A 25,340-nucleotide genomic window follows, 5' to 3' on the forward strand; every position below is an offset into this window, starting at 1 on the left:
CCTCTGTTGTCCCCTTCTCCTCCTGCCTCCAATCCCTCCCAGCATCAGGGTCTTTTCCAATGAGTCAACACTTCGCATGAGGTGGCCAAAGTATTGGAGTTCAGCTCCAGCATCAGTCCTTCCAATGAACACTAGGACTTACCTCCTTCAGGATGGACTGGTTGGACCTCCTTGCAGTCGAAAGGACTCTCAAGAGTCTTCTCCAAAACCATAGTTCAAAAGCATCAATTTTTCGGCACAGTAGGAGGGGGATTTAAAGTGACAATGTCATAAGCGCTAAGGCTAGATCAATAACAAAAAATATCAGAAATGTTATTCCAACTGAGAATCATCATAAAAATCATGGTTAAATGCACAACTGGATGTTGGTCCTAGAGTCTTTGAATTCAAACACCAATCTACTGTTTTCTACCTGTGTGACCTTAGACAATTTATTGACCCTTAGTTTCTTTACTGTGAAGTAGGCATAATAGTAGTTCATTATATACTAGCTCATAGTGTTTTTGTGAATGCAAAATAAGTATATATATATATATATAGTTATTAAAAGCTCTAAGGGGAAAACTAATAACTAATAACATTTTGAGGAAACACAGTAACCAAAATATAGTATGTTTAATATTCAAACTGTTAATACCATCTTGTTTTAGCAAAAATTATAACTATGTTAGAAGATGGAGTGTGTATGTGTGTGTGTGAGACAGAGAGAGAAAGAGAGAGAATTATGAGAATGAGTGTGTCAAGGTGGTAAAGGAAAGTTAAATTCTCATTTAGGAAGTCAATAGATAAAGACTAGTACTGAAAAATCAATAAGTGGTTACATAAGCATATTATTTATCAATATAGACGTAAACACTACAGAATTAGCTAAAAGAGTTTTATGTATTTGCCTCTGTAGAGAGTTAAATGGTTAGGACCTGCAAATGTTTTCATAATCAGCCTTGTCGAACTAATTGACTCTTTAAACTTCCTGCATACATTACTTTGATGAAAAGTTAAACTAGCTTTAATTTTTAAAAAAATCAATATTGGTATAAATAAATGTCTACATTCTCATGCTGTCTGATATCTCTATGTCTTTGCACATGGTTTTGTTTCACCTGTACTGTCCAATTTCTTGAATTTTTTATTTTCTGGCTTTTTTTTTCAGCAGTAAACCTGGGTCAGCTCCCATTCTGGCCCAGGAAATCATTACTGAACCACCCATGCAGATTTGATAGCTCTTTTATTTGCTTCTTCACTGCACCTTGAGCTTTTTCCTCCTCAGTGCGCTGCATTGAAATATCAATTATGTGCCTGCCTCCATTTCTAGGCTGGATGCTCATGGGAAGAACTGTTTCTTAATTGTCTCTATATTTTAGACCTCAACACAGAGTAGAGCCAAGTACCTAATAATTGTTTCTTAAGTGAACTCAAGTAAATCCTATGGATTGAAGTTCTAAGAAATGTATAGTGCCCAATAAAGGCATGTTCTTAGTATTTTCTGGTTGGTTTCTTATAGTGAGACAGGGGGCAAAACCTGAGTTAAGAGCCTATATGCCATGAGTTAGTTATAGAGGTTGTTTGTACTCAGTATGCCAGTAGCAGTACTACTAATCACAGAATCTCTGAAAATTGGTCCACATTAAACTTTCTGCTCACTCCCACCTACCTTTACACACACACACACACACAATCTACATGGTTACTGTGAATGTTAATATAATGTGTCATCTTCATGGCACAGTATTGCTCAGTTGGGTGGTTCATAGAGGGGAATATAACTAATTCTGGGGCAATTGGCATTCATCTTTGGAACTTCGGAACTGACTCTGAGGGAAGGAATTAATCTCTAGGTGTGTCTGAAGCTACATCATGTAAAATTCAGAAATTTCCATCAGCCATATTTTTGACTGCCTGAACTAAAGAAGTAGACAAATTCAACCTTCAGATAGAAAGTAAAGAACAAAGCAAATGCATACAGCAGAAAAATCCATAGACCTGAGGGTATTAAATTTCTGTTTTCCATTTATTCCTAAAGCTATCTTCTTATTGCTGTATTTCTTTAGACTCCTTGCTGTGATTCCTTACTTATTTTATATTTGGTTTCTGTGATTTAGAAATACCACTTACCAACACAAAAGTGATAAGAATTATAAATGGAAGTTGGGGAAAATACCATCATATAATTTGAGCTAGCAGTTTAGAGATTTGGAAACTGGCTTACTAAAATAATTAATTGTATGTTGAGTCCAGAGAGTATTTGTATGCTATTTTCTGGTCTTTCTCTTCCACTTTCTAAAATTTCAGTAGAATATTTTTAACATATATAACTTTGTCTAAGTTGTAATAAAAGCAGTTATGGGGGGACTGGCTCTAAAATTTTAATTGAGTAGCAAAATTTGGATTGGATCTTCTTTATCAAAATCCATGATGACATTGACAGTGATGGTAATTAGAAGGAGAAAATATGACCCATTGTGGGGAAAAAAAAATTCAGAGTTCAGCAGCATCAGAGGTGTAATGTAGTGGCCTGATGAGTAATATGGAGCAGTAGATACTCAGGGACCTGAGAACTCTAAGGACTGTTCAAAAATATCTGAGGGAAAATGGGAGATGACCAAGTTTTTGACAATCTATTAAGTAGGGATTATGGCTATTAAAGTGTGATTCCTTTCATCTTAGGATAGTGAGAATTGATTTGCTTCAATCTAAAAAGTATTAAAAATATTTTAAAAGTATGCAGAGTATGTATGTAATGCAGAGAAGGTCCTCAGGAAATAATAGTTAGAAGTGATGAAGTGAGATCAGTAGTAGTGACAGCAAAAATACCAATGAGAGAGAATCAGAATATTTAAAATGAAAACTGAGAAAAACCACCAGACTTGCTTAATTTTCTTCCCCAGAAGAAAAGGGCTTCCCTGGTAGCTCAGACAGTGAAGAGCCTACCTGCACTGTGGGAGACCTGGCTTCAATCCCTGGGTTGGGAAGATCCCCTGAAGAAGGAAATGGCAATCCACTCCAGTATTCTTGCCTGGAAAATCCCATGGATGGAGGAACCTGGCAGGCTACAGTCCATAGGGTCGCAAGTAGTCGGACAAGACTGAGCAACTTCCCTGCTTAATTTTCTGTTACCGTGTAACAAATGACAACAAAGTCATTGGTATAAAACAATGCTAATTTATGATCTCACAGTTTCAGTGGGTCAGAAGTCTGGGGGTCCTCTGTACAGGTCTCACAAAATGGCAACAAAGTATCAGCTCAGCTTTGGTTCTCATGTGGAGCTTGAGGTCTTCTTCTAACCTCATTCAATTGTTGGTGGAATTCATTTCCTTGTGATGATAGGATTGAGTTTGTTGTGTTTGTTGTTACAATGCTAATTTACTAATCCTAGCAGCCTCATGGTCAGTTCACAGCATGGTACTCTTTTTTTTTTTGGAGAGAGAGAGAGAGAGACTGTTTCAATCACCTATCATAAAATTCAGCCTCCTAATACTGAAGAGAAGTTAGCAAGTGGTGGAATGATTGTTCAGAAATATTATACAGCAGAGGAATACATATAGAGACTTGAAGACTAAAGAAAACTGTTTGTGTTTGGGTTGATGCAATAAAGAGTTCTGTTTTTGTTACACTAAAATTGAGATAAAGAAGAATGTGTTTGTGTGATGCAATAAAAGGAGTTCAGTTTTTGTTCCATTAGGACTGAGATGGGTAATACACATCCAAAAAGAAATGTCAAACAGATGAGTTTTGAAGGTGGATAGATCATATAGGAATGCAGTTTTCAATGGTGTAAATATTGTGCTTCAAAATCTGCAGATCATTTAGGGAGAGCATTTAGAATGAAAAGAAAATAAGCAGCTAAAGACAGCATCTTAGGGACCAATAACATTCAGAGGTTGCTCAAGTCGAGAACAGAAAAGAGCCATAAGAAGCCAAACTAGAACTAAAATCAATACATTATGGTATTACAGAATCCTAAAGAAGACAGCTGTTAAAGAAAAGAGTTGTAAATACTTAGAACAGAACGCTCCTGAGAGCTGACTACTGCATTTGATAACATGCAGTCTCTAATAGCTTTGAGGAAGCAATTCAGCAGAGCAAGAGGGATGGAACATGGTTGGAGGTGGTAAAAGATAAAATTAGGGATAAGATGTAGAGACAGCGTCTCTCTGTCTCTCTCTCTCTGAAGGTATGCAGGACAACGGAGCTTTCATTACAGAGGGATATGGATAATGAGGATTTATTTTATTATTAGCTTTAATTTTCTGCAGAGGGATTATTGAGCTCATTTAAGATATTCTGCTGCATCATTTATTAATTGAGTAAACACAGGCAGATTTTTCTAATGCTTTGTGATCAGTTTATTCAAATACCTTGGGTTGTTGTAAGAAGTAAAAGTATTAACACATATAAAACACTTAGAATGGTGTCTGAAACACAGGAAGAACACATTTATTGTTAACTACTGTTATTTTTGTTGATTACTATATCATTGTATCCTCATATCTATCTCAGTATCTTCACATAAAATATGTCAGATATAAATTTTTATGAGTTCATAAGTAAATGACATTGAATATTTTTTCACCTTAGTTTACAAAAGATTCATGGAACTAGACTAATCTGTATTCAAGGCTGTAGTAATTGTTGTAAAATTCTGAAAATTTACTAAAAATCATTGAATTTTTTATATAAAAGTACATATAAATATGCCTCAATAAAATTGTTACAATCAACTTAAATGAACAAGTTGCATCCCTTGTAGGTGTAACTTTGATTATGTACTTATCAAAGCAGGGTGAAGAGGGGTCCTTTTGACCAAAGTCCAGGCAAGCAATTTTGATGAGAGATCAGTTATATTCTCAATACATTTATTTGCCTTGTGTACAACTGAATATTCATTGAAAATTATAAAAGGACCTCATTTTAAATATATCTTTATGTAGACTATTTAATAATCACTAATTCTTACAGGTTACTAATTTTTGTATTTTAACAAGTGGGTTTTATGAATTAACATATCATAAAATATTATTTTAAGATAGACTAGGATCATTTTCTCAAGATGAATTCATCCATAATTTTAAAAGAAAATCAAATAGAAAATGCTAAAATTTTGCTTAGAAATTGTAATTGAGATAATGTATTTTATAGGTCCCTGTGTGTTTAGAATTGGCAAAGTTCTTCATGGCAATCTAGGGAGCATGGAGATATTGCAGTTTTCTTTGCATAACAGTTTCACTTAACACTATTGTTGGTGATATCCTCTGGGCTATATATCAAATAAAGATTTATTTTGAGCTAACTTGATTCCAACAAGGATTGAAAGTGGCTGTGCCTAAATTATTGGACTATAAATTCTGTTTTTGACTGACATGCTATTGAATCACTCTATACCAATGCCATTCTCTGAATGAAATAGAAGCCATCAAAAGCTTGAAATAATTTCTAAAGCAATGCACTTATTTGGCACACTGGATTTTTTGGCTATAGTAGACATTCGTGAAGCACAATTTTATTCTATTATTTTTGTGAAAAAGGCAAAATCTAGCCATTTGTTTTTCAAGCATTATATCATGCCTATTATTTTTCCAAACTAGGAGATGTAGTATTACATAATAGCAGTATTAACCATTTATAAATCCAGTTTTGCGACCTGAGAAAACTGCGTTCACAAGCTCAGGTTTGTCATTAATTAGTTCTGTAAGGCTAGACAAGTTGTTAAAACTTTTGAGTCTCTTGGTAATATACCACTTGTAGAGACTATAAAAGCCACCTCATAGAATTACAGCTATTAATATAAAATATAAAAAATAATGTAAAGCACTTCATAAATGATAGAGTTCAAATTAAACATTCAATTAAGGTAGCTTTGATAATAATGATAAAAATTAGAAATCAGGAAGACCTAGTCCCTTGTTTCTAACTTAGTGTTGTGGGGAAAATTGTACTAGAATGATTATATAATTAATTATCTACTTCTGTATCAGCTCATCAACAATTTAAAATTCAAAAAATAATCTGAACATTTAATAACACTCCAAATATTGAAGAAGTTAGGAAAACTAATCTTAGACACATTACAAAGTCTATTTTGGGCATTTCTCACCAGATGACATCTTTCAACTTTTCAGCTTTGTGTTATAAATGAGTTTTTGACATAGTGTGACAAAAAGAAGAAGAAAATGGAAGAGAATTATTGGGGCAAGGTGGCATATTTTCGTCATAATCTTTCATTCGTTCTAACTCATTCACTTGTAATATAGTACTCACATTAAGTAAAGACCAACTGATCTGTTGGTGTTGTCAGAACAAGTTGAAACAATCTGGTTAAATTTAGCTTTGATTTGAAAAATACTTTATTTTTAGCATGACTCTCATAAATTCTATAAATAAATATTTCTTAAGGCAAAATAGTATTTTTCCCATGAAAGGTGAAAATTCATAGGGACAAATAGATACACCCATGCCACACTAGTTGGGGAAACTCAATTATGTGAGAAGTTTTAAATGTTTGAGTTTGGGTAAGAATTATCAGATCTCTTTTAGGTACATACAAGGCTAACAAATAAAACTAGAACTGAACTCATACTCCTCTTTTTAGTCATTTTAGATTTAAAAATTTCTTCCTTGGTTTTGCTACCCAGGAGTGATATTATTATTATGATAACTAAAAGAGTAAGATCCTTGAGAATATGAGATGGTGTGGAGTCCAAAGAGCAAGTAGAGGGGCTGAGCATTAACTGAGGATAAACACCACTTCCACTGAGACTGGAAGGAGAAAATTTAAGTTAAAAAGAATCTAATATATTTAGTGGTTAAATTTCTTAAGTGGTGATCTCTCTTTCCCACTGATATTGTATTTCAATATTAAATTCAGTTCAGTTCAGTTCAGTTGCTCAGTCATATTTGACTCTTTGCGACCCCATGAACTGCAGAACGCAAGGCTTCCCTGTCCATCGCCAACTCCCAGAGTTTACTGAAACTCATTTCCATTGAGTCAGAAATGCCATCCGGCCATCTCATCCTCTGTCATTCCCTTCTCCTCCTGCCTTCAATCATTCCCAGCATCAGGCTCTTTTCAAATGAGTCAGTTCTTCACGTCAGGTGGCCAAAGGATTGGAGTTTCAACTTCAGCATTGATCCCTCCAATGTATGTTCAGGACTGATTTTCTTTTTCTTTTTTTTTTTGTTTTTCCTTTTTATTTTATTTTTGTTTTATTTTTCCTTTGTTTCTTCATTGTTTCATCCTTTCTTTTAACTAATTTTTCTAAGAATACTCAAGTTTCCATTTTATTTTCAGAAATTCAGGATATTCTCAGATGGTTTTAAATCCATGCATACTAGCTATTTTCTTTAGGATGGAAAAACCATAGCTTTGACTAGACAGACCTTTGTTGACAAAGAAATGTCTCTGCTTTTTAATAAGCTGTCTAGCTTGGTCAAAACTTTTCTTCCAAGGAGCAAGGGTCTTTTAATTTCATGTCTGCAGTCACCATCTGCAGTAATTTTGGAGTCCCAAAAAATAAAGTCTCTCACTGTTTCCATTATTTCCCCATCTATTTGCCACGAAGTGATGGGATCAGATGCCATGATCTTAGTTTTCTGAATGTTGAGTTTTAAACCAACTTTTTCACTCTCCTCTCTCACTTTCATCAAGAGGCTCTTTAGTTCTTCTTTGATTTCTGCCATAAGGTTGTTGTCATCTGCATATCTGAGGTTATTGATATTTCTCCCAGCAATCTTGAGTCCAGCTTATGCTTCATTCAGCCTGGCATTTCTCATGATGTAATCTGCATATAAGTTAAATAAGCAGGGTGATAATATACAGCCTTGACATACTCTTTTCCCTATTTGGAACCAGTCTGTTCCATGTTCATGTTGCTTCTTGACTTGCATACAGATTTCACAAGAGGCAGGTCAGGTATTCCCATCTTTTGAATAATTTTCCAGAGTTTGTTGTGATCCACAGAGTCAAAAGCTTTGGCATAGTCAATAAAGCAGAAGTAGATATTTTTCTGGAACTCTCTTGTGTTTTTGATGATCCAAGGGATGTTGGCAATTTGATCTCTGGCTCCTCTGCCTTTTCTAAATCCAGCTTGAACATGTTGAAGTTAAAGGTTGACATACTGTTGAAGCCTGGCTTGGAGAATTTTGAACATTTCTTTACTAGTGTGTGAGATGAGTGCAATTGTGTGGTAGTTTGAACATTCTTGGGCATTGCCTTTCTTTGGGATTGGAATGAAAACTGACCTTCTTCAGTCCTGTGGCCACTGCTGAATTTTCCAAACTTGCTGGCATGTTGAGTGTGGCACTTGTACAGCATCATCTTTAGGATTTGAAATAGCTCAACTGGAATTCTATCACCCCCACTAGCTTTGTTCGTGGTGATGCTTCCTAAGGCCCACTTGACTTCGCATTCCAGGATGTCTGGTTCTTGGGTGGTGATCCCACCATCGTGACTCTCTGGGTCATGAAGATCTTTTTTGTATAGTATCTTTTTTGGAGTCTTCTGTGTATTCTTGCTACCTCTTCTTAATATCTTCTGCTTTTGTTAGGTCCATACCATTCTTGTCCTTTATTGTGCCCATTTTTGCATGAAATGTTCCCTTGATATCTCTAATTTCCTTGAAGAAATCTCTAGTCTTTCCCATTCTATTGTTTTCTTCTATTTATTTGCATTGATCACTATTTCATTTCATTGATATGCTCTTATTCAAACTGCAGCAGGAAAGTCAATCACAGGAGACATTTCTCCCTAATCTCAAGTGTCACAACCAAGGCTACTATCAAGGTTATACAGAAGTATACCTTGAATTCATGAAGAAAACTACTTGAAACTTAAAGTTAATGTGTCATATCAGATGTCTCACATTCAGAACACATGCATGAAGGCTTGTGAAATTAGTATATTTGTTATAAGAGAATATTAACAAGAGTTTAATTTTGCTTTTGTTCATTGTTGTTTTACTTGGTATTAAATAATTTAAAATATCATTGTATAACTAAATACAAATATAATATTGAAAAATATTATACAAAGCATATATGAAATTTTAATAACTCAAAATTGAAGTGATAATGTCAAATAGTACTTGTGATTCACTGTGACCAAGAAGCTCCTGGATATGCCTTTATTCTTTCCTGAAAATAGTTCAACAGAGATGCCAGTCTGGACCATCTCGACTATGTCTTAGGAATCTTCAACATCTGCTCTTTAAATGTGGTTCATAATTGTTTTCTATTTGGGAACAAATTGATTAAAGAGTTTTGGTTATAAAAACTATATTCTGTGATTGAACCTGGATAAAATGAGAAGATATTTTGCTTAGTGATATAAGCCAGCCACAGAAAGGTAAATGCTGCATGATCTTATTTATATGTGGAATCTAAAATAGTCAAACTCATAGACACAGAGCGTAGAATGGTGGTTGTCAGGGACAGAAGGTGGGGAGAATGAGAAGATGCGGTCAAAGGATTTAAACTTTCAGTTATGCAACATGAATGAGTTCTAGAGGCCTAATGTAAAGCATAATAATAGCACATCTTAAATCTTCTCAACATATAAACACCATGGTAACTATGTGATAGATGAGTTATTTAGTTTGACTGTGGTGATCTTTTCACCATGTATACACATATCAAAACATCAAGCTGTATACCTTAAATATACACAATTTTATATGTTAAATATGTCTCAATAAAGTTGTTTAGAAAATGTAAACAAGACATTTAAAAACAAAAAAGAATAAAAATATTTTAAAACTCAGCTATTTTGTGTTACTCTTATTGCTAATTTGAGAAACCTAACTTAGCCTATAAATTATATGGACTATACAGTCTTCTCCTCACAAAAGTCAACTCTCATGAGACACAGGAAATTAAATGCACATCATTTTATATTTATGTCTATCAAATTTAATACATTTTCTTAATGCAAGTTAATAGACATTTGTTGTTGTTGGATACGAGTTTGAGCAAGCTCCAGGAGTTGATGATGGACAGGGAAGCCTGGCGTGCTGCAGTCCGTGGGGTCACAAAAAGTCGGACACGACTGAGCAACTGAACTAAACTATTGTTTAGTTGCTAAATCATGTCCGACTCCGCATCCACATGGACTGTAGCCTGCCAGCTCCTCTGTTCATGGGATTTTTCAGGCAAGATTACTGGAGTGGATTGCCATTTCCTTCTCCAGGGGATCTTCCTGAGCCAGGGATCTAGCTCACATCTCATGCATCAGCAGGTGGATTCTTTACTACTGAACCACCAAGGAAGCCTAATAGGCATTATTGAGCACCTAGTATTTTTTCACAAGTTTCATACCAGCCTCTAGGAGTGGGATATGATAAATGTATTAGTGGGTTTGCCCATACTGATGTGAAATTTATCGTTGTCCTAATAGATGAGAATAAATTAAGAAACATTTGATGATTAAAAATAAAAGCAAAACATTCCTGAAAATTTCTGAAATTGTGGATGGGGATGTTGAATGGGTTTTCACAAAAAGAATCAGAATATCCACATATCTGTTTAATGGGAAAAAAAAAAAAAACCCTGTCAAATCGGATCCCAATTAGAAGTGACTGTTTCCATCCACTGAAAGAATTATAATTCTCATTCCTTCATCACAGCACAGCAGAAAATCTAGTGCATAAAAATAGATAGCATATTCAGGGGAAGGGAAAGGGAGAGATAGTGTCAGAGGCAGACAGACAGAAACCAACAGCTCAGAGGCAACTGCCAGATTAGGAAGAGCAGCCAGCAAATAGACCTTCCTAAAAGAGTGGTGTCAGGTAAAGTTTAAGAAAATTCCTGAGCACAAGCTGACATAATAACAGCAGCACAAAAACAGCATCATAGAGTTGATTTTCTAGGGCAAATATTATATGAGACACACGGTAGGGTCAGTAGAACATGGACAGAAAGGAACTGATTAAGATGCTCTTGGTCCAAACAGACCAAAGAGCCTCCTGGCTCTTCAGGTGACTTTGAAGTATGTGTTTATTGTTAGTTTTCAGTGCATCTGTGTGCATATAACTAAGTAGATAGATAGACATCTTTATATCATCTTCATGCTATAGTTCAATTAGTTTGGGGTTTATTTCTAACAAATCTTTTTATTCTCTGTAAAAATCTGAACAGGTATAAAAAGCCTGAATATGGATTGGATCTGTCCTGTCAAGAACTGGATGAGAGAGGCCAGGTAAAGCAAACCTCCTAAATATGCTATCATAATACGATTAAATCCTTTATCTCTCAATATGCTACACATCCTATTTTAGCTAAACAAATGCTTTTTCTGTCAGATATAATCCATTTAAACTTCTTGACTATTAAAATGTCTATTCTCAGTGACTTTCCTATCAATTTTTTAAAGTTGGTTTGTCTCATGTGAAGTTGTTCTATTTCTGAATTTCTATCTTTGTGGTAGGATAGCTAATACCTTCCTGTCCACACAGGGTAAGCTGGATAAGACATATGTGCTTAGTTTAGGAGATGGGATATGCCTTGTCATAGGCAGCTTGAGTGAAGCATCTTAAATTGGCGTTCATGCAATTGAACAGCAGTCATTCACTGCTTGAGGCAATATATGGCTTACTTTGCTTCCACTCTTGGTGGCCAGCACTTCTTAGGGAAGCTTTCTGAGGAACGATGACCATTAATATAAATTTGAAGTCAGAAAAAAGATGATCATGGAAAATTTCCATGCTGTGCCAGCATGCTCTGACAGACCTGTGTGATTTAGCATCCTTCTCTAACAGTATGAATTATAATTAAATCTTAGACATATGGAAGGCAGCTGAATGTCATTTGAGCTGTCTACACAGGGAGGAGGAGGTATGAAAATAAAGAAATGGAAAAGTGTTTCTAAAACCATCGTCAGAAGGCGAAATGACAGGACAATGCTATGGGTGGATGCTAGTCAACTTTTGGTCCAGAGAGAATAGTGTCATGGGAGAATAGTCTTTCCAGGAGGTCAACATCCTGCCACCCCTCCATTGATGGCCATCCTGACAACAACCTCAACCTTTATGACCTCCACTACCTCATTTGTTTATGGGACTCAAAAGAACAAGGATATACATGTCAGAAAACTGTACATAATACATCAACCTGGATTTCCAGGTGAATGCAATCCTGGGGTGAAAGTTTGCAGCCAACTCTCTTAGGGAACAGGTGATGATCTTCCACAGTAAGTGTCTTCCTGGGAAGGAGGGACACTGGGTGGTGAAAGGAATGATAGTGCCAGATAATGTGATGTGGCTATGTGAAGCCTTGCACATCTCCTTGTTTGCTTTCTCCTATCTGGGAACAGAAATGATGTTTACCAACCCACATTGTCACCTGGTTGAGGAGTTGAATAAAGGGAGTCATACAAATTTTATGCCTCCCCAGTGCATACAAAAAATGTTATCTTTATACTGTACTGTAGTCCACTAGATGTGTAATAGCATTATGTCTAAAAAATGTACACACTTTAATTAAAAAATACTTTTTTGCTAAAAAAAAATGCTAACCCTGAGCATTCAGTGAGTCATAATCTTTTTACAATAGTATCTTCAAAGATCACTGAACTCAGATTACTATAATGAATATAACAATGATGAATTTTGAGAATTGCTAGACTGTGTCACAGAGACATGAAGTGTGCAAATGATGTTGGAAAAATGACAAGAATACATTTGCTCAATGTACAGTTGCCACAAACATTTAATTTGTAAACCACCCAATATCTGTGAAGTGAAACAAGGCAAAGCACAATAAAATGGCTATGCCTATATACATTTATTATGTGATGATTTCTTTAAAGTCAGTGATCCCTGAAAGGCTGCAAATTCCTCCTTTGCAGTTCTCTGTCTCCAGCCATTTTCACCTTATCTGACACATAGTATAGACACTCAGTAATTATTTTCAGAAGATGAAACGTAACATAAATCGGTTTTATTCAAATATATAATTTTGTGGCCTCCTAATATTATTGCCAAATTCAGACTTAAATTGAAGAAAGTAGGGAAAACCACTAGACCTTTCAGGTATGACCTAAATCAAATCCCTTATGATTATACAGTGGAAGTGACAAATAGATTCAAGGGATTAGATCTGACAGACAGAGTGCCTAAAGAATTATGGACAGAGATTCATGACATTGTACAGGAGGCAGGGATCAAGACCATCCCAATGGAAAAGAAATCAAAAAAAGGCAAAATGGTTGTCTGAGCAAGCCTTACAAATAGCTGTGAATAGAACAGAAGCTAAAGGCAAAGGAAGAAAGGAAAGATATATGCATTTGAATGGAGAGTTCCAAAGAATAGCAAGGAGAGATAAGAAAGCCTTTGTCAACAACCAATGCAAAGAAATAGAAGAAAACAAAAGAACCGGAAAGTCTAGAGATCTCTTCAAGAAAAAATAGAGATACCAAGGGAATATCTCATGCAAAGAGAGGCACAATAAAGGATAGAAACGGTATGGACCTAACTGAAGCAGAAGATATTAAGAGGTGGCAGAAGATATTAAGAAGAGGAATGAGAAGTCAAGTGGGCCTTAAGAAGCATCACTATGAACAAAGCTAGTGAAGGTGACGGAATTACAGTTTAGCAAATCCTGAAAGATGATGCTGTGAAAGTGCTTCATTCAGTATGCTAGCAAATTTGGACAACTCAGCAGTGGCCACAGAACTGGAAAAGGTCAGTTTTCATTCCAATCCCAAAGAAAGGCAATGCCCAAGAATGTTCAAACTACCACACAATTGCACTCATCTCACACGCTAGCAAAGTAATGCTCAAAACTTCTCCAAGTCAGGCTTCAACAGTATGTCAACCATTAACTTCCACATGTTCAAGCTGGATTTAGAAAAGGCAGAGGAACCAGAAATCACATTGCCAACATCCACTGGATCATCAAAAAAGCAAGAGAGATCCAGAAAAACATCTACTTCTGCTTTATTGACTATGCCAAAACCTTTGACTGCGTGGATCACAATAAACTCTGGAAAATTCTTCAAGAGATGGGAATACCAGACCACCTGACCTGCCTCTTGAGAAATCTGTATGCAGGTCAGGAAGCAAAGGTTAGACCTGGACATGGAACAACAGACTGGTTCCAAATCAGGAAAGGAGTACGTCAAGGCTGTATATTGTCACCCTGCTTATTTAACTTATTTGCAGTGTACATAATGTGAAATGCCAGGCTGGATGAAGCACAAGATAGCCGGGAGAAATACCAATAACCTCAGATATGCAGATGACATCACCCTTATGGCAGAAAGCAAAGAAACACTAAAGAGCCTCTTGATGAAAGTGAACGAGGAGAGTGAAAAAGTTGGCTTAAAACTCAACATTCAGAAAACTAAGATCATGGCATCTGGTCCCATCACTTCATGGCAAATAGATGGGGAAACAATGGGAAGAGTGATAGACTTTATTTTTGGGGGGCTTCAAAATCACTGCAGATGGTGATTGCAGACTTGAAATTAAAAGACACTTGCTCCTTGGAAGAAAAGCTATGACCAACAGAGATAGCATATTAAAAAGCAAAGGCATTACTTTATCAACAAAGGTCCATCTAGTCAAAGCTATGGTTTTTCTAGCAGTCATGTACGGATGTGAGAGTTGGACTATAAAGTAAGATTAGCACCAGAGAATTGATGCTTTTGAACTGTGGTGTTGGAGAGAACTCCTACGTGTCTCTTGGACTGCAAGGAGATTCAACCAGTCCATCCTAAAGGAAATCAGTACTGTATGTTCACTGGAAGGACAGATGCTGAAGTCCAAATTACAATACTTTGGCCATCTCATGCGAAGGACCGACACATGGAAAAGATCCTGATGCTGAGAAAGATTGAAGGTGGGAGGAGAAGCAGACAACAAAGGATGAGATGATTGGATGGCATCACCGACACAATGGACATGTAGTTTGAGTAGGCTCTGGGTGTTGGTGATGAATAATAGGGAAGCCTGGTGTGCTACAATCTATGGGGTCAGGAAGAGTCAGATACGACTGAGTGACTGAACTGTAGTGACCAGAGAAATCAGAGAAGGATGGGCATTCTGAGCTGTGGAAGCATTGAGATATTCGTGAAACTATGTTTCTGTCAAAGTTTGACTAGAAAGAGATAGGAAAGGTTACACAGGTAGGAGTCCTATTGCAGAAGGTGACTTACTGAAGTGTTTGGACTGTATACACAGTACAGAGTCACTGAAGAATTTCAAGAAGGGATTTTCATGATAATATTAGACTTTAGAATCATTTCTCAGTAGCAATATAGAAGGTGTACTTGAGGCAACTGAACATGAGAGAGAAACATAGGTACAGGCACTATTGTGATGTTTCAGATGATAAGTCATAGCACAGTGACAAGGCATAGAACTCAAGATTATTTTAGAATGTGAACATGACAGTCAAGTAGGTTTTCTTAAATGTAGGGATGTGGCAGAGAATAGAGACAGAATGATGGCCTGATTCTGGCTTGGTGTATGGGGTAATTATTAAGGAGGATAAGAGGTTTGGGGATTGATAGAAGATAAAAATCAATAACACTATATATGCCAAATGCTGTGAAACTATCCATCCTTCGGAGTTTACAGCTGAGGAGTGAAGGATAGTACTGTGCTCATGAACATCTTTTCTTGTATATTAATTTGTACTCATGCGACAACAAAAGATGATAATGATTTAAAGTTTAAAAACAATCAAGAGACTCTGTTCTTGTGGAAAAGGCTTAGTTTTCATATAAGACAACTAGTATTTTAAATTCAGCTCTATTATCTACTATGCAACTCTGCAAAAGTTGAATAACTTAATCAGAATTCAGTTTCATTATATGGGAAATGAATATAATTATCATAAGCTAATGACATTGATGTAAGAATGAAATAGGAAAATATAAATGCTTGCTAAGCCCAGTATAATATATATGAGACAGCTTAATAAAATTTAATTTGCCAATATAAACATAGGAATAAATATATACCAAGAGATATTTGTCTTAATATTTCATGAGTTTGGGTATGGGTGGAAATAATTAGAACAGGCTTCATTTGTTGAATAAATAGTTTAGGCTAATAATTCTAATAGATTATTTATCTATATAAATTCAATTAAGGTTTACAATGGACTTATTGAGGTAAATATTATTACTCTCATTTTAATAATTTTTCAGATTATGAATTTATAATAAATGCCAGTACTAGGAAAAGAACCCAAATCTTCCTCACTCTAGACTAAATATAATAATGTCTTGCCTCAAAAATGAGGTTCTGACATGTGTATCATGAATATCAATACAGAAAAGGGAAGAAGCAGCAATACTGAGTAAATATGCAAGAAACTGCAAATATGGTTAATCCTGACACCCCCCCCCCCATTCTCATTCCATCACGCAATCATCATTAATACCATACAGAGGCCATTAAAAGTATGCAGAAAAAAAGAATTTAAAATGATTCTAGGATGCTCTCAGCCATGCCATGCTAGGCATAAAACCAAAGTAATGAAGAGATTTCATAGAAAGAAGCATCTGCTTTTAGATCAAAATGCTTAAGATGACAACTATCTCAGTATCAGCAGTGTGGGACTATTTAAAAGACACTGAGTTTGGCACTCTATTTATACCGCTTCTAGTAAGCAGTACTATTTTGGATTAGTTATCTAGTCTTTTTGAGTGTTAACTTCCTCATCTATAACTCAAACACAGCAAAATGAAAAAAAAAAGTTTTAATAATTTCTTACACATTTAGTGACTATTATACCATGAAGTCTGTGGCTCAGTCGTAAAGAATCTGCCTGCAAATTCAGGAGATGCAGGTTCAGTCCCTGAGTCTGGAAGATCCAATGGAGAAGGAAATGGAACCCACTCCAGTATTCTTGCCTGGAAAATCCCATGGACAGGGGAGACTGGTAGGTTGTACTCCACATGGTCACAAACAGTCCAATATGACTAAGCGCACACCAAACACACACACAAATTATATAACATAAACATATGTAAAAATTGGATGTATATAGTCAAAGTGTTTTTTAAGTGAAAATTAATTCTTTGGTTTATAAAATGTAAAATAATTCCTATAAGGACTGAGTTAAGCAAATAACATGTGCTTGTTTCCATAAAGTAATTAAAATGCATTGAGATGGTGACAAAATTTAAATTGTACTGTAGGTACTCAAGCTGTGTCACAATATGTTATCAATAAGCAGTTGATAATGATAATTTGGTTCAACTGATCTATGCAAAATTTGCTTACTGTATTTGATTCACTTGGTTTGGGTTTAGAGTCTGTTTCTAGATCAGTAATAGTAAATTGTCAATCAATAAAGCCACTCTATCCCTCATCTTGAAAATAACATCTACACACCCGGTTCAGTTAGGCTGAATTTATCCAGTCACAAAAGATGGAATCCTTCAATGGTTTTACTGAGGCCAGTGTCCTATTGCCTTATTAACGTTAAAAGCCCTCTGCAGTCTGGCAGAAGATCTCAGTTCCTGCCAGTGGCATTAGTATTCTACTACGGAAAATGGAAAACAGTGTAGTTTGCTTTATAGCTTGAGAGGTTGTGACCTGAAAAACACAAAACTCACAGTTTGTTTTCTCCACTATGTTTTGGTAAATGCTAGGACCATGTCTAAATGTGGGAGTTTGGACAGGCAGAATGAAATCATTGAGAGTTTTTTGATGCTTAAGAGATAAAACTTCCCCAAGAACAAGTCCACCCCATGAAGCACCTGCCAGAATTTTAACCTGAAAAGGAAAGCAGACTAAAGAGCTAAATTCAAAACATCTAAACGGATGAACTTTCAAGCCAGATTAGAGAGAGTTATGGCATGTCAGGAGGAGCCCTTGTGGAAAAAAAAAACACCCCCAAAACAAAAAATCAAAGCAGAGAGAAAAATCCCAGAATCTCACAGTGCAAGAAACAGTATCTTTTGTTCCCTATGTTTCCACTAACTTTGAAATTTTTTCAGTCATTATTTATTCAATTATTCCATCATCCCCCTTTGTAGGATTCCAATTAGAGATGGTAGACAGATCTTTTCCCCCACATGTCACTATGTCTGTTTTATTTTGTCTTTGATTTTTCTGTAGTCAAATTTGCATCATTTATATTGTTAGGAAATCAAATTCACTATTTATTAGTTGTTGTTTTCTGTAGTGTCAAGTCAGTCCTGAAGCCTATCCAGGGAATTTTTAATTTCAGTAACTGTATTTTTCAACTTCAAGTGTTCCATTTGGTTCTTATTTCCATTGCTTTGCTTCTACATAATTAGATAAGTATATTTATCATGATAACATTATTTAATATATTTTTATAGATGCATTTAAATTCTTATCTGATAATTCTATCATCTATTTTACTTACGAACCAACTTCTTTTGTCTGATTTTTCCCATCTGCTTTTGGGTCATAAATTTTTGCTTCTCCATGTTTCTAGCTTTTTTATTTTTAATTGTATTGGAGTAAAGTTGATTTACAATGTTGTGTTAGTTTCAGGTGTACACCAAAATGAATGATACAAATGAAGTTATATATAAAATAGAAAAAGACACACAGACCACAAAATCAGACTTATGGTTACCAAAGGGGAGCTATGGGGAAAAGTGATAAATTAAGATTATACATGGGATTAATATATACATACTACCATGTATAACTCAGTGGACATGTGTTTGAGTAAACGTTGGGAGTTGGTGATGGACAGTGAGGCCCGGCATGCTGCAGTCCATGGGGTCACAAAGAGTTGGACGTGACTGAGCAACTGAATTGAACTGATGTATAAAATCCATGTTTCTAGTTTCTGATTGAATGCTTGACTTTGTGAACTTTGAGTTGTTCAGTGGTAAGTTTGGTCTTCTTTCTTTAAATATTGTCATACATTGTTTTGCTCAGTAGCTAAATATTATGTTTGTAGGTAGGTTAATTACTATTGCTTTCACTATTTTTTAAGGTTCTATTCTAGGGCTAGTTTATCCCTATTACTGAGGCATAGGCCTTATGGGGAATTTTCTGAATTACTAGGGTGTTTAACGAGATCTCTTTATCCTGGTTACTCAGAACTTAAACCATTTTTAGCAATGTGTAAAGGTCTGAGAATTGTTCAGCTTACAACTCACTAGTGGCCCTTGCTTGGTCTTGTAGAGTTTCAACTTTTGCCTAGCAGTTTAGCATTAACAGACTTGCATGATGTATGTGGGATTCTTTTCTGTACAGTTCCACCATCAACTTCACCTCAGTCTCCTTGAAGTCCAGCCTTAGTTTTACTTGAAGGCCAAGGCATCATTTATGACAAAGTTGGCTGGAACTTTTAATATGTAACAATCAATAGTACTGAATAATTTCTGCTATTAATATCCAAAACTAGAAAGAGTTTGCTGCCCATAATCACTAGTGTCTGAATATACTTTCTATACATGGTATTTACTGAAAATGGGTCTCATGAAAGAATCAATGGCAGAAGCCACAAGTAAAAACGAAAGTTTGCCAAATCCACCTTAACTTACACTAATGCAACTTTTAATATTTTATGTTAAAATTAAAATAAGAAATAATGTAACAGATACAATACTGGTACCAGAGGAAAATAGCAGATGTTTCCTAAGCAAAGAAGACAAATAGTCTCCCTGTCCACTAATGAATTGTTTGAATTATTTTCCTGATTTATGTTTTTTTGTGTAAGTTTTGTATACCTTCTCCACTAGACCATGAAAACAAAGACTCTGCCCATTAGTCTTCGATGCATTGCTAACAACTGAACACCCTAAATTCTTAATAAATATTTACTGAATGAGGAGAAAATGAAAAACTTAAGAGAACTATTTGAAGTTCTGGAGAATGATTTGATTGCAGTGTCAAATATACAGTCCAATTTGCATTTCAAATGAATCTTGAAAAAAACACAAATGCAAATTAAATAGTTCAAAAAAGGTAGATTTTTGTGTACATAGAATTGTTTTAGGTGAAATAGAGAAAAATAATGGCAAAATTTATACAGTCTTTGATAACTGTGATTACATATATGAAATGGAACTTGATGAATATCATGCATATATATTACTGCCCTGGAGGAAAAGAAAAAATTCATTGTGGACTAAAGAGCCTAGAGAGATGTTCATAGAAGGAGAATTGAGCTGGAATTTGAGAGAAAAAAAAATTCTAGAAAGGTGTTCTCTGTACCAGAGGAAGATCATGTGCAAAACATTGAAAAGCTTTTGTATAAAAGAGCACTTGGTGGAAAGTAACAAGAGTCAGATTGTAAATGCTCCTGAAGGGCAAGTTTACGTCTAGACTCCAACTTGTTGAAAGCCTTGGAAATCATATGAAGAAAGAATAAAAACTCTAAAGGTAGTTTCAGAATAAATTTGAGGAAATCATTACTAAATTTGAGCTGGACGAGAGATTCTTTCAATTGCAAGCATTGGAAAACCAGGCTCAAACTGGCTTAAAAAGTAAGTGAATTTATTAGGTTATTGCGAATGGAAAATCTAAAGGTGGCTGTCTTTGAGCATGGCTCAATAAAGGAATTAGCTCAAATTCTCTCGCATTATACTTCCTATTATGCTGCCTTGACTTTTTAATTGTATGGCTCTATTCATGGTTACAAAACAAGTACCTTAACAACTAGAGCTATATGACTTTTTGTCCTTTCTGGACCATGTTATATCCTAGAAGTAAACTTGGGTACCTTAGGAAGGAACTAGAAATAGTGAAAATCTTCTCACCTAGTCCATAAGCAGAGGAAGCAGGATAAATTCTATTTTTTTTTTACTATATAATCTTATTGTGCTAATGACTACAGGCTGCTGCCACTGCTGCTGCTAAGTCACTTCAGTCGTGTCCGACTCTGTGCGACCCCACAGATGGCAGCTCACCAGGCTCCCCCGTCCCTGGGATTCTCCAGGCAAGAACACTGGAGTGGGTTGCCATTTCCTTCTCTGACTATAGGCTAGCAGTTATGTATTTATATATTGTTATTAAAATTCATCAGGACAAATATACTCATAACAAACTTTCAGTTTTGGAACTGTATATGAAAAAGATGAGTAAAAATAAAATGAATTGTGATAGTTTCTGGGCTTTTATGCATCTGAAAAACTGATGATTTTCTCATCCATGACATAAACTATTAATTAAATTGCAGTAAAATAAAACAGACAAATGAAATATCTGGCATATTCACTAAAACACTAATGTATGACTTTACCCATATGACCAAGAATACACTAGCAGGGGCGGGGAGAATTTCGTTTAGTACTAGAAGAGAGAATCTTTAAAACTTCTTTTCTCATCTGCTTCATGTTTAATTATAAACTCAATTAAAAGATGGAATGGGAATAAATGTGTGAATTTGTAAACAGTATATGACAGACAAGCTTATTTATGACCTCATTTAAGTCACCTGATTTGGAATTATCCCAAAGGAGGTAACTATGACAAAGAGAGAGGATACTTAGTTTGCCAGAGTTCATAGAAATTATCAAGTGGTAGAGTGAGGGTACTAAACCAAATAGGCTACCCGAGAAGGCACTTCCTACCCTTTGTTGTTGTTGTTGTTGTTGCTTTAACTCACTAACTTATAATATTTTCAATGGATACATTCAAATCAGTCCAGTTAATTTTCTGAGAGATGTCTAGGTCATCACCTCTTGGATCTACTTCCTGGCACATGTCTTCCAGTTAGCGGAGCTGACATCTGTCTCCTGTCTCCTCTCCACAGCAGCAGGACCAGATCTCTGTGGGTGAAGAAGTCAGTTGAGATCAGCTTTTCACGTGGACAGGTTTGATCTTGTGTATAGTTAACAATGTTAGAATTGCTGTATCTAGGTATTGATATTTCTATACTTTTCACCACCACTCTTTTAATGGATCCCAGAATTGAACTGACTTCTTTGTTGCACAATCAGAATGATTTAAATGTCAACATTTGCTAAAAGTGAAAAGAGCCTGGTTGCATTTACAACAAAAATTAGATGACTAACACTTGGTTTCCTAAAAGCACATTTAGACAGTCGATAAAGGTAAATGATAGAAAGTTGGGGAAAGCAAAGGGAAAGATAAAGTTGACTTATAGGTAGGAAATCCTCAGAGGAGAAAGACTGGGAATAGTAAAATATTCCCTGTGGCCTCTGAATATCTCTTAGGTTGGGAAAGCAAATGGGGAGAAATGCCAGGGTTATCTGTCTCTAATTATCAAATCATACTACAGAAATTCTTTTCTAAACTTAAAGTTTTGTCTTTCTTCCTGTTGTATATATATTGCTTAGAACTACAAAATCTTTTACGTCTATTTACAGAAAAAAAAAAAAAAAACATTTCGTAGAGTGTGATATAATAATCTATGTCTTGAAATTCTTGGCTGTGATATCTTTAAAGAAATTGTGAGGTTTAACTAATTTTTTTTCCCACATAAACACTTTTCTTCTGAGAAATGTAAAGCTGTGTGTGTGCCCACCTCTATTTCACTTTGTGTCTCTCTAGAGAGACTGTAAAACTCATGGCTCTTTTGCTTCCAGTTGCTAAGAAGAAACATACGAAGTTTCTCTGACCACCAAGGTCACCTAATCATCCATCGCAATCAAGGGATTTGTAAATGTCACTGCACTTGTTCACATATTTCCAGCTGCTAAGATGAGTATGATGACTTGGCCTGAGTGCTAAGTTTTTCTTTTCTCTGACCTCTAAACTATAAGTGTTTGAATACCACCAGGGAACTGAAAGCTAGAATTTCCCTCTAGGAAGTTGCTTAATCAAACCCATTCAATACGTTTGTATCTATGTTAGTTGAACCACTTGCTGGGTTAACTTTAAAGCCTATCTTCTCTTAAAGTGCTTTCTTTGCCCTTTTCTAAAATATTAATTTATTTTTTTTTAATGAAGGAGAATTGTTTTACAGAATTTTGCTGTTTTCTGTCAAACCTCAACATGAATCAGACATAGGTATACATATATCCCCTCCCTCTTGAAGCTCCCTCCCATCTCCCTCCCCATTCACCCCTCTAGATTGATACAGAGCTCCTGTTTGAGTTTCCTGAGCCACACAGCACATTCCCATTGGCTATCTATTTTACATATGGTAATGTAAGTTTCCTTGTTACTCTTTCCATACATCTCACCCTCTCCTCCCCTCTCCCCATGTCCGTAAGTCTATTCTTTATGTCTGTTTCTCCATTGCTTTGCCTATTTAGTTAGTTAAATTCTTGAGTAGGAAACTGCAAACTCTCTTTTCTAACTAATTGACACAATTAAATATTCATCAGCAAATATAAATTAAGTTCAACAATATCTATATATCATTGGCCTAAGATAGGTACTCATAAAGGTGTATTTAAGATATCTTTTTCTGGGTTAATCAGATTTCTATTGTCATAAGAATGTAATGAACCTCTTGGAAGAAACCAGACTGACTACTTCACTCTGAAAGCCTCCATCCAAGCTGACAAACAGGTAGCTTGTATACAATAGTTAAGTACTTTTGGGCTTCCAAGTTGGCTCAGTGGGTAAAGAATCCACTTGCAATGCAGGAGACATGATCCCTGGGTCAGGAAAATCCCCTGGAGGAGGGCATAGCAGCCCACTCTAGTATTCTTGCCTGGAGAATCCCATGGACAGAAGAGTCTGGTGGGCTACAGTCCATGGGGTTGCAAAGAGTTGGACAGAACTGAAGCGACTGAACACACACGCAAGGGGAGAATACAGAAAGTAAGCAGAATCTGGAAGGAAACATTTGTAGGAATAAGAAAGTATTGGGTAATAGTAGAGATTTAATGACTTTTAGCTTGAGAACAAGCCAGATTCATCACTGCATTAAATGGCTAGAATTTGAGAGAAAACACAGCTTTTCTGATATGAAGAAATAGTGAAGAGTTTAAGGACAACCACAGCCAGTGGAAAGAGGGAATTTAGTGAAGGAGAGATCTAATGAGGAGAGCTGGATTCTGTGTATTTGCACTGCCCACATCTCTGACTGGCCCCAGCGTGATGTAGATGCCAAGAACTTCAGTGAAAGTTAAACTTCTCCCCAAGAAACAGAGCTGGCAGTTTGAGTTCATCCAAGTTAACTGTCAACTAGAACAAACATAAATAATACCCTTTAGAGGAAAATTATGTAATTTGGCTCTTCAAAGCAAAGAATTCACAATAAAGATGGTAGAACTCAAAAATGCCCAACATATTAATATAAAAAATAGCAGCTGTATAGCCCAGAGAGTTCAATTTGGTGCTCTTTGATGACCTAGAAGGGTGGAATGGGGGCAATGGTCAAGAGAGAGGGGATATATGTATGCTGCTGCTGCTAAGTCGCCTCACTCGTGTCCGACTCTGTGCAACCCCATAGATGGCAGCCCACCAGGCTACCCCGTCCCTGGGATTCTCCAGACAAGAACATTGGAGTGGGTTGCTATTTCCTTCTCCAATGCATGAAAGTGAAAAGTGAAAGTGAAGTTGCTCAGTCGTGTCCGACTCTTCGAGACCCCATGGACTGCAGCCTACCAGGCTCCTCCGTCCATGGGAGGTGCCAGGCAAGAGTACTGGCGTGGGGTGCCATTGCCTTCTCCAGATATATGTATACATATGGCTGATTCATGATGTTGTGCAGCAGAAACTAACATAACATTTTAAGGCAATTATATTCCAATTCCAAAAACAGCAACAAAAGGAAAACATGAACTATTCTTGAGAGACACTAGAGCGTTGGTGACTTTGTGACTGCCTGAGATTTAAAATGATCTTTAAACTCTCAATATTCTATAGGGATGAAAAGACTAAGGGAGTTGCCCTGACACCAACAAAGACATATTGTTCAACAGCCACTTAGTATGTGACCAAGGAGAGTAACAGAGAAGGAAAAACCTCAAAAGATACAGGATTTTGTGTTTGACACAGGAGCAGGCTAGGAAAATGGAGTGCTTGCCATTGTGAGGGAATCAAGGAGCCTGTTTTTATTCAGAAATAAAAATGAGTTAAATGTGTGGCAATCCAAAAGGTGAAAAGCGAGTTGCCAAATATATACAGCTCTGATTTCTAGAAGCAAAAATAGAATTTCACTTTCAGAAATTTATTGTGTATATGTGGGATCATATGCTTAATTACTAAGTGATTAGTAGGTAAATTAATAACAAATTACTTATGGGACATGTTAATTATACATGTCAATAATAGGTCAGAGGATTAAAGTGCAATGTAAGATCCTTCATTCACAGTTTTACTTTTCTCTTTAGCCTAGCAAGTGTTAACATTTAAAATAGTGGTTGCTGCTATTCTAGATTTCTGAATGATTCCTAGGAGCATTATGGATAAGAATTTATAGTGAGAAGTGAGTCTTTGTTGTTTAAAATATAAAGTATTTATCAAATATCAAGTATCTGGTATTGC

The sequence above is a fragment of the Cervus canadensis genome, chromosome 5 (assembly GCF_019320065.1).
Source record: "Cervus canadensis isolate Bull #8, Minnesota chromosome 5, ASM1932006v1, whole genome shotgun sequence".
NCBI lineage: Eukaryota > Metazoa > Chordata > Mammalia > Artiodactyla > Cervidae > Cervus > Cervus canadensis.